Here is a 7202-nt window from a genome sequence, read left to right on the forward strand (position 1 = left end):
CCAGGATTCTAATCTTTAAAATGAGGGAGTTGGATTCAGCGATGTCTGAGACCTCTTGCAGCTCTGACCTTCCATGATCCAATACGGAGACTATTGTTATAGGGCCTTAGAGCAGAGATCAGACCTAGTGGTGGTATTACTGGTTCAAAGGGTATGCATGGTTTTATAGCCCTTTCAGCATAGTTCCAAATTGTCCTCCAGAATGGTTGGATCAATTCACAACTCCACCAACAATGTATTAGTGTCCCAGTTTTCCAGGGTTTTTTTTCAGTAGAATTATTCAATGTATCAACAAAATTCACAATAATTATAAAGTTCACATTGCAAATATAACTCCTTCAGTTACTATCAGCCTTTATACAATGTCACAAAGAATTATTTTAAATTCCTTCTGATATATTGCAGCTCTGCATCCAACCTGAATAGCACCTTTCAAGACAGCGTATGCTGGTACCAACTCTCCATCATGGCCAAGACCAGTGTCACAGTGTTCTGGCTCCTCATCCCAAAATTTTTTAATTATCTGAAGCTCTTCATACTTTTCTGGATCCTCTTCCATTAATGTCTTAATCTGGTTGTTATAATGGTGTGTTATTGACTTCTACAGCCACAGTGCAGGCCATCGCCCCTTCTTTCCCAAGCAAAGCTGTTCCAGCACCCAATACAAATCCCATTACATTCCAAAAGGGCATCAGAATAGTTGGTCAGACTCTAAATGTAACCTTTTGTAACCTAAATGTAAACTTTTTCAAATGGGCCTTTTCTTGATCCCACATTTTCTGAACCACTGATCTGACATTTGTTTTATGCAGTACACCAATTTGTCCAGTGTATATGAGGTTTGCTCCATATTCCCCTGCACGATGCACCTGGATGATCTTTTCATAGGTCATTCCTGTACTGCCAAATCTGATGCTGGCACTTCTTGCATAACCTGAAGGGAACCCCTGAGCTCCAGAGTACAGCCTCCAGAGCCAAGAAGCCACAGCTGCCCCAGCACAGCCCATTATCATCCCGACCCTAATTCTCCCGGGAGAGAGTAAGAGGTTAAAGAGCTCTCAGCACAGCCCAGCAATGCGCCCTCCAATATCTATCATTTTCCTTTTTTGTCATATTGGCCAATCTGTTTTAGGCAGGAACCCTAAGGGTCTTCCCCTCCCAAACTAGGTACAAGAGGCCATTCTCTGCCTCACTTCTTACCTAGCTTTAATCACTGAATGGAGTGTTGCCTCAGTCAAACTAAAACCTGGGAACAGCTTAAAGGCTTAAAAAGGCCAAGGTCTCCCACTGCCTTTGGGGCCACCTCTGGTCTCCTGATCTATATCTCGCCACTGGACCCAGATGGCTGTGGAGGAGAAAGTGAGGCTGGTGATTTTGCACAGCCCTCCCTCACTTTAATCCAATTTATTCCATGTGTTATGGCTTCCCTGATATCATGGTCCTCTTCAAGAATGAAGGACAAACAACAACAGCCAATCTGATAGACTGTAGCACCATGAAGGCTTTGGGCACCTTGAGAGAGTGAGTGTAATTCCAGTGTCACCTCTTTATTACATGCTGATCTTTGCTCCTAATGGTATTGTAAAAGTCCCAATTCTGGTAATTCATTTCCCAGCTGAAAAAGATGAAGAACTCTTCTGGAGAAATTGTATACTGCAGAGAGGTCTTTGAAAAGTCCCCTTTTAGGGTGAAAAAATTTTGGCATCTGGCTGTGCTATGATTCCAGGAGTGGGACCCATAACATATACAGAGAGTACAGGAACCTGACCACTGCTGGTGCTGACACTCGGTGCTAGTGAGATATGGGGGCCCGTTATTGTGCCTGAGTCCACTCTATCCAGATCATAAAAGCAGAAGAAATTCCTCCCAGGAAGTGCCACTGGTCTGCAGTCAAGCAGTTTCATGACTCCAAAATCAAGTTCCCTCTGCCCTACAGAATACTGCGTCACCAGCGCAAACCACACTTCACTACCAAGAGGCCCAACACTTTCTTCTAAGTGCAGAGACAAGGAGGCACATATTTTATGTGATCTGTTTGAATAAATTTCCTAATTGGGAAAAAAAGAAAGACACATTAAACTTTTTTAATGGTCTCAAAATTCTGTGACAGATTTTTGGTCAAATTGCTTCCATTTGAAAATTACTGATTTTAGAAACTAATAACTTAAAATTGCCAAGAAACAAATGGTCTATAAAAACATTCCTTTCCTCCCTAAGCTTTTACAATGCATTGTAATCATAAATGGCCAACTGAGACAAACAATTCTGACACTATTCTTCCACCACTGAATAAGACTGGGGTGGCTCAGACTGGTAGTAGCTCAGAGTTGTTTTAATTTGCATTTCTCTGATCAGTCATGATTTAGAAGCTTTTTTCATGTGACTATAGATAGCTTTGATTTCTTTGCCTGAAAATTGCCTCTTTGTATCCTTTGACTATCAATTGGAGAATGATTTGTATTCTTATAAATTTGACTCTGTTCTTCATATATTGAGAAATGAGAACTTTATCAGAGATATTTGCTGCAATTTTTTTCCCAAGTTTTCTGCTTTCCTTCTAATTTTGATTGCATTGGTTTTGTTTGTTCAAAAACTTTTAAATTCTATGTAATCAAAATTATCCATTTTACATTTCACAATGATCTTTACAATTTGTTTGGTCTTAAATTCTTCCCTTATCCAGAGATCTGACAACTAAATTATTTCATGCTTTTCTATTTTGCTTATGGTATAACCTGTTATATGTAAGTCATACGCCCATTTTGACCTTATCTTGGTATATAGTGTGAGATGTTGGTCTCTACCTAGCTTCTGCCATACCATTTTCTAGTTGTCCTAGAAGTTTTGTCAAATAGTGATACTTTGTCCCAAAAGCTTGGGATCTTTGTGAGTATCAAACATTAGATTACTATGGTCACTTACTACAGTGTATTCTGTACCTAATCTATACCATGGATCCACCATTCCATTTCTTAGCCAGTACCTGATTGTTTTGATAACTACCACTTTATAATACAGTTTGAGATCCAGTATAGCTAGACCACCTTGAGAATACTTGACTTGATGAATCATCTCTAATAGAGCTCATATTTGGGGTTTTCATGATATATTTGTTGGATATTGGAATGCATTGCAGATCTAAAGTAGTTCAATGGAGGCAGGCACTATGAGTCCAATATCTATTGAGGTAACCTTCAGTGGAGTTGACCTTGGGTCAACAATGAGTAAGGTGGAATTATGGTAGCTGATAACAACAGAAGTATGGAGGTATGGAATAAGCTCAGTTCAACAGAGGTGATAAAAGTTATCTGTATTTCTAAGCTGAAGATGACAAGTATAAAAGATAAGAGAGCCCAGCTGCAGTCAGGCAAAGAAGAAAGGTCATGTATATTTAAACACTTAGGAAAATTTATAGCCCTTTAAACATAAGCAGTCATTGTAATGCTGTTTTGATACTGTACCCTGTGCTCTACTTTCCCTCTCAATGTCTTGCCAATCTCATCCTGGGCTTCTGATGGTGAGCATTTGTCAAACTAGCCTGACCCAGACCCATCATGTTGCTGGTCTTTAGCTATCTCCCAATACCTTCTTTTTCTTCTCTCTCTCTTCTCTTCCCTTTCACTACCCCCATCCCGTATATGCCTTTATACCTTAAGGTCTGAGATAGTAATTAAATTCACATTACTCTTCCTAGAAAGCTACATGTCAATAACTACTACTCCACTTAACATGTCTTCACCATTCCTGACTCTAGTTCCCCTCCATCACCACTCTCCCATTTATATTATCTTCCCCCATTAGAATGTAAGCTCTTAGAAGTGGGTACCATACTGTATAATTGTAAGCCCTTCATAAATGCCTTTTCGTTCATCTTTAGTGTCCTCCTCCCATGTCACTTTCTGAGAATGGAGAATACTACTCCTCCCTTCAGGGTTCTAATGGTTACCACTATGGATTGTGGCTTCTAATATAGTTGCTTATGTGTATCGCCAATATCAACCAACCAATAGAACTGTTAGTTCTAGAAAAGGTAAATAGTTACTGGAAATGTATAGCAAAAAATAGTACTCACAAATTATTTCCCTCCTCCCCCACTTAGTGGGACACACACACACACACACACACACACACACACACACACACATACACACACCACAGTTTCTGGGGAGAGTTGTTTGAAAATAAAGGTGCCATAGGAGTGACAGAAATATTCAGAGACTATATATGGTTGAATGGTGTCTCCTTACTACTAGACCCAGAGGAGTCCCCAAGAAGTTCGCTTCTGAGCATGGTTCTGATAATAGAGGAATCATTTCCTCTCTCAAATACATGAGTTCCTCCTAGGACATACCATTGTCAGTGGCTGTCTCCTCTCCAGTGGCTACTGTCCTTCATCTTGCATTCTTGGAAACCTCTGTTCCTACTATGGAGTTTGCTGTGATCAATTTTACTCAATTCAATCCAATAAACATTTGTTAAGTGCCTATTATATTCCAGGCACTGTGTTAAGCACTGGGGTTACAAATAAGAGAAAAGAAAGATGGTTTCTGCCCTCAAAGAGCTTATAGTCTAATGGGGGAAGACAAGACACAAAAGGAAGCTGGAAGGGGAGGAAGTCTCTAGTCACCTCCTATTTCTGGCGTGACCTCTGATGTCTCCAATGGCTCCTCTGGTCTCACCAGTAGCCTGGGCACTCTCATCTCAGCATATACTGTCACCTAAAACCAGGAAAGAAACAAAGTGACATGATCACAGGCACACGGAAGCCAGGTGGGAGACACGGCAACTGTTCTTCCCTCACCAATAGCATGTAAGTCAGTCAGTCAATAAACATTAATTAAGCTTATTAAGTTTATTGACTGACTACCATAACAATCCTTTTTTTTTTCAAAAGTCACCAACTGAGAGAGTGAGAGGTCTTGTGTTCGAATCTTTTGTAAACATAATGTGTTCTGGCTCATCCTTACCTAAGTTATAAGTCTTTGTGGCTTCTTAGCCAACCAGAAGACACTTCACCAACCTTTAGTATCAGCCCCCACTCTCCAAGCCTTCATATGCTGGATTGGAACTGGAAAGGTAATATTCAGGATGTTTTGTATAACCCCCTAAGAAGGACAAATCTGAGCATATTCTAAGGATAGGACCTTCATGGGCCAATCTCCCTTTTATGGATTCATTCATTCATAATGTAATTGGATATATGATATTCCAGGAGGACTGACACTTCTGGTGTGAGTGCTGCTGAGGTCTTTTCAGGGCTGTTCATCAACCTTTGGTGTCCACCCAGTACTCAACTCTCACCTGTAGCTCCAAGAAGCAATAGCATGCACAGTGGCCACACCGTGGTAAAACTGTCTCTGCAGGTGGGCCAAACCAGGCTAAGGATAACTGACAGGCCTCAGACCCCAATCATGTGAAGACTTCCCCTGCAGAATGGGCAGATGAGAACAATGTGTTCCAGTGGCCACGAAGGAGGCTGAAGCAGGTGCTGTGGAGAACCATCAAAGAAGCTAAGATCATCCACTGCATGCGAGGCCATCACCAGTCATCCTAACTTTTTGCTAGAGTCAAGATATCACCTCCATGATGTCATCGGTCCTCTTCAAAACTGAAGGATGAACAACAACAGTTGACCTTGAAAATGCTGAAATATAGTAAGTATATATGTTATACCTTTGTACGCAAGGGCAACTTAATGAGAAGCTAGGCTTGAATTTCAGTTCTGAGAATCTGAGAACCATCTTTGAAACCTGGATAATCATGGGAAATACGGCCCCTTCAATCAGAGGTTCTGTATTATAGTGGTCTTTTTTTATATCCAATTGTACTCATTTGTTGGTCTATCTCAGAAATACAAGACACTCTAATACATGAAAAATAACACAAATTCCCTGAATAATTTTTTTATGTTGAAAAATTTTTATTTTTTTCTTTTTCTTTTTTGCATTATTTATTTATTTAAATTTTTAGTTTTCAGCATTGATTTTCACAAGAGTTTGAATTATAAATTATAAATTTTATAAATTTTCTCCCCATTGCCTCCCCCTGACTCCAAGATGGCATATATTCTGCTCACCCTGTTCCCCAGTCAGCCCTCCCTTCTGTCACCCAACTCCCCCCATCCCCTTTTCCCTTACTTTCTTGTAGGGCAAGATAGATTTCTATGCCCCATTGCCTGTATACCTTATTTCCTAGTTGCATGCAAAAACTTCTTTCTTTGAACATCTGATTTTAAAACTTTGAGTTCCAAATTCTCTCCCCTCTTCCCTCCCCACCCACCCTCCTTAGGAAGGCAAGCAATTCAACATAGGCCACACATGTATCATTATGTAAAAACCTTCCACAATACTCATGTTGTGAAAGACTAACAAGATTTTGCTCCTTCCTATCCTATCCCCCTTTAACCAATTTTCTCCCTTGACCCCGTCCCTTTTCAAAAGTGTTTGTTTTTTATTACCTCCTTCCCCTATCTGCCCTCCCTTCTATCATCCTCCCTTTTTTATCTTCTTCCTCCTTCTTTCCCGTGTGGTAAGATACCCAATCGAGTGTGTATGTTATCGCCTCCTCAGGTCAAATCCGATGAGAGCATAATTCACTCATTACCCCTCACCTGCCCCCTCTTCCCTTCCTACAGAACTGCTTTTTCTTGCCACTTTTATGTGAGATAATTTACCCCACTCTATCTCTCCCTTTCTCCCTCAATATATTCCTCTCTCACCCCTTAATTTTATTTTATTTTTTTAGATATCATCCCTTCATATTCAACTCACCCTGTGCCCTCTCTCTCTCTCTCTCTCTCTCTCTCTCTCTCTCATTCCATATATGTGTGTGTGTGTGTGTGTGTGTGTGTGTGTGTGTGTGTGTTCCCTTCAGCTACCCTAATACTGACATCTCATGAATCATACACATCATCTTTCCATGTAGGAATGTAAACAAAACAGTTCAATTTTAGTAAGTCCCTTATGATTTCTCTTTCTTGTTTACTTTTTCATGCTCCTCTTGATTCTTGTGTTTGAAAGTCAAATTTTCTATTCAGCTCTGGTCTTTTCAATGAGAAAGCTTGAAAGTCCTCTATTTTATTGAAAATCCATATTTTGCCTTGGAGCATAATACTCAGTTTTGCTGGGTAGGTGATTCTTGGTTTTAATCCTAGCTCCATTGACTTCCAGAATATCATATTCCAAGCCCTTTGATCCCTTAAT

General features: G+C 40.2%; 1 pseudogene; it reads right to left on the reverse strand.

The window, feature by feature from the left end:
* Positions 1 to 355: 355 nt before the first annotated feature.
* On the reverse strand, positions 356 to 1007 carry LOC118854600 (annotated as a pseudogene).
* Positions 1008 to 7202: the final 6195 nt, after the last annotated feature.

This window comes from Trichosurus vulpecula, chromosome 6 (assembly GCF_011100635.1).
Source record: "Trichosurus vulpecula isolate mTriVul1 chromosome 6, mTriVul1.pri, whole genome shotgun sequence".
Taxonomy (NCBI): domain Eukaryota; kingdom Metazoa; phylum Chordata; class Mammalia; order Diprotodontia; family Phalangeridae; genus Trichosurus; species Trichosurus vulpecula.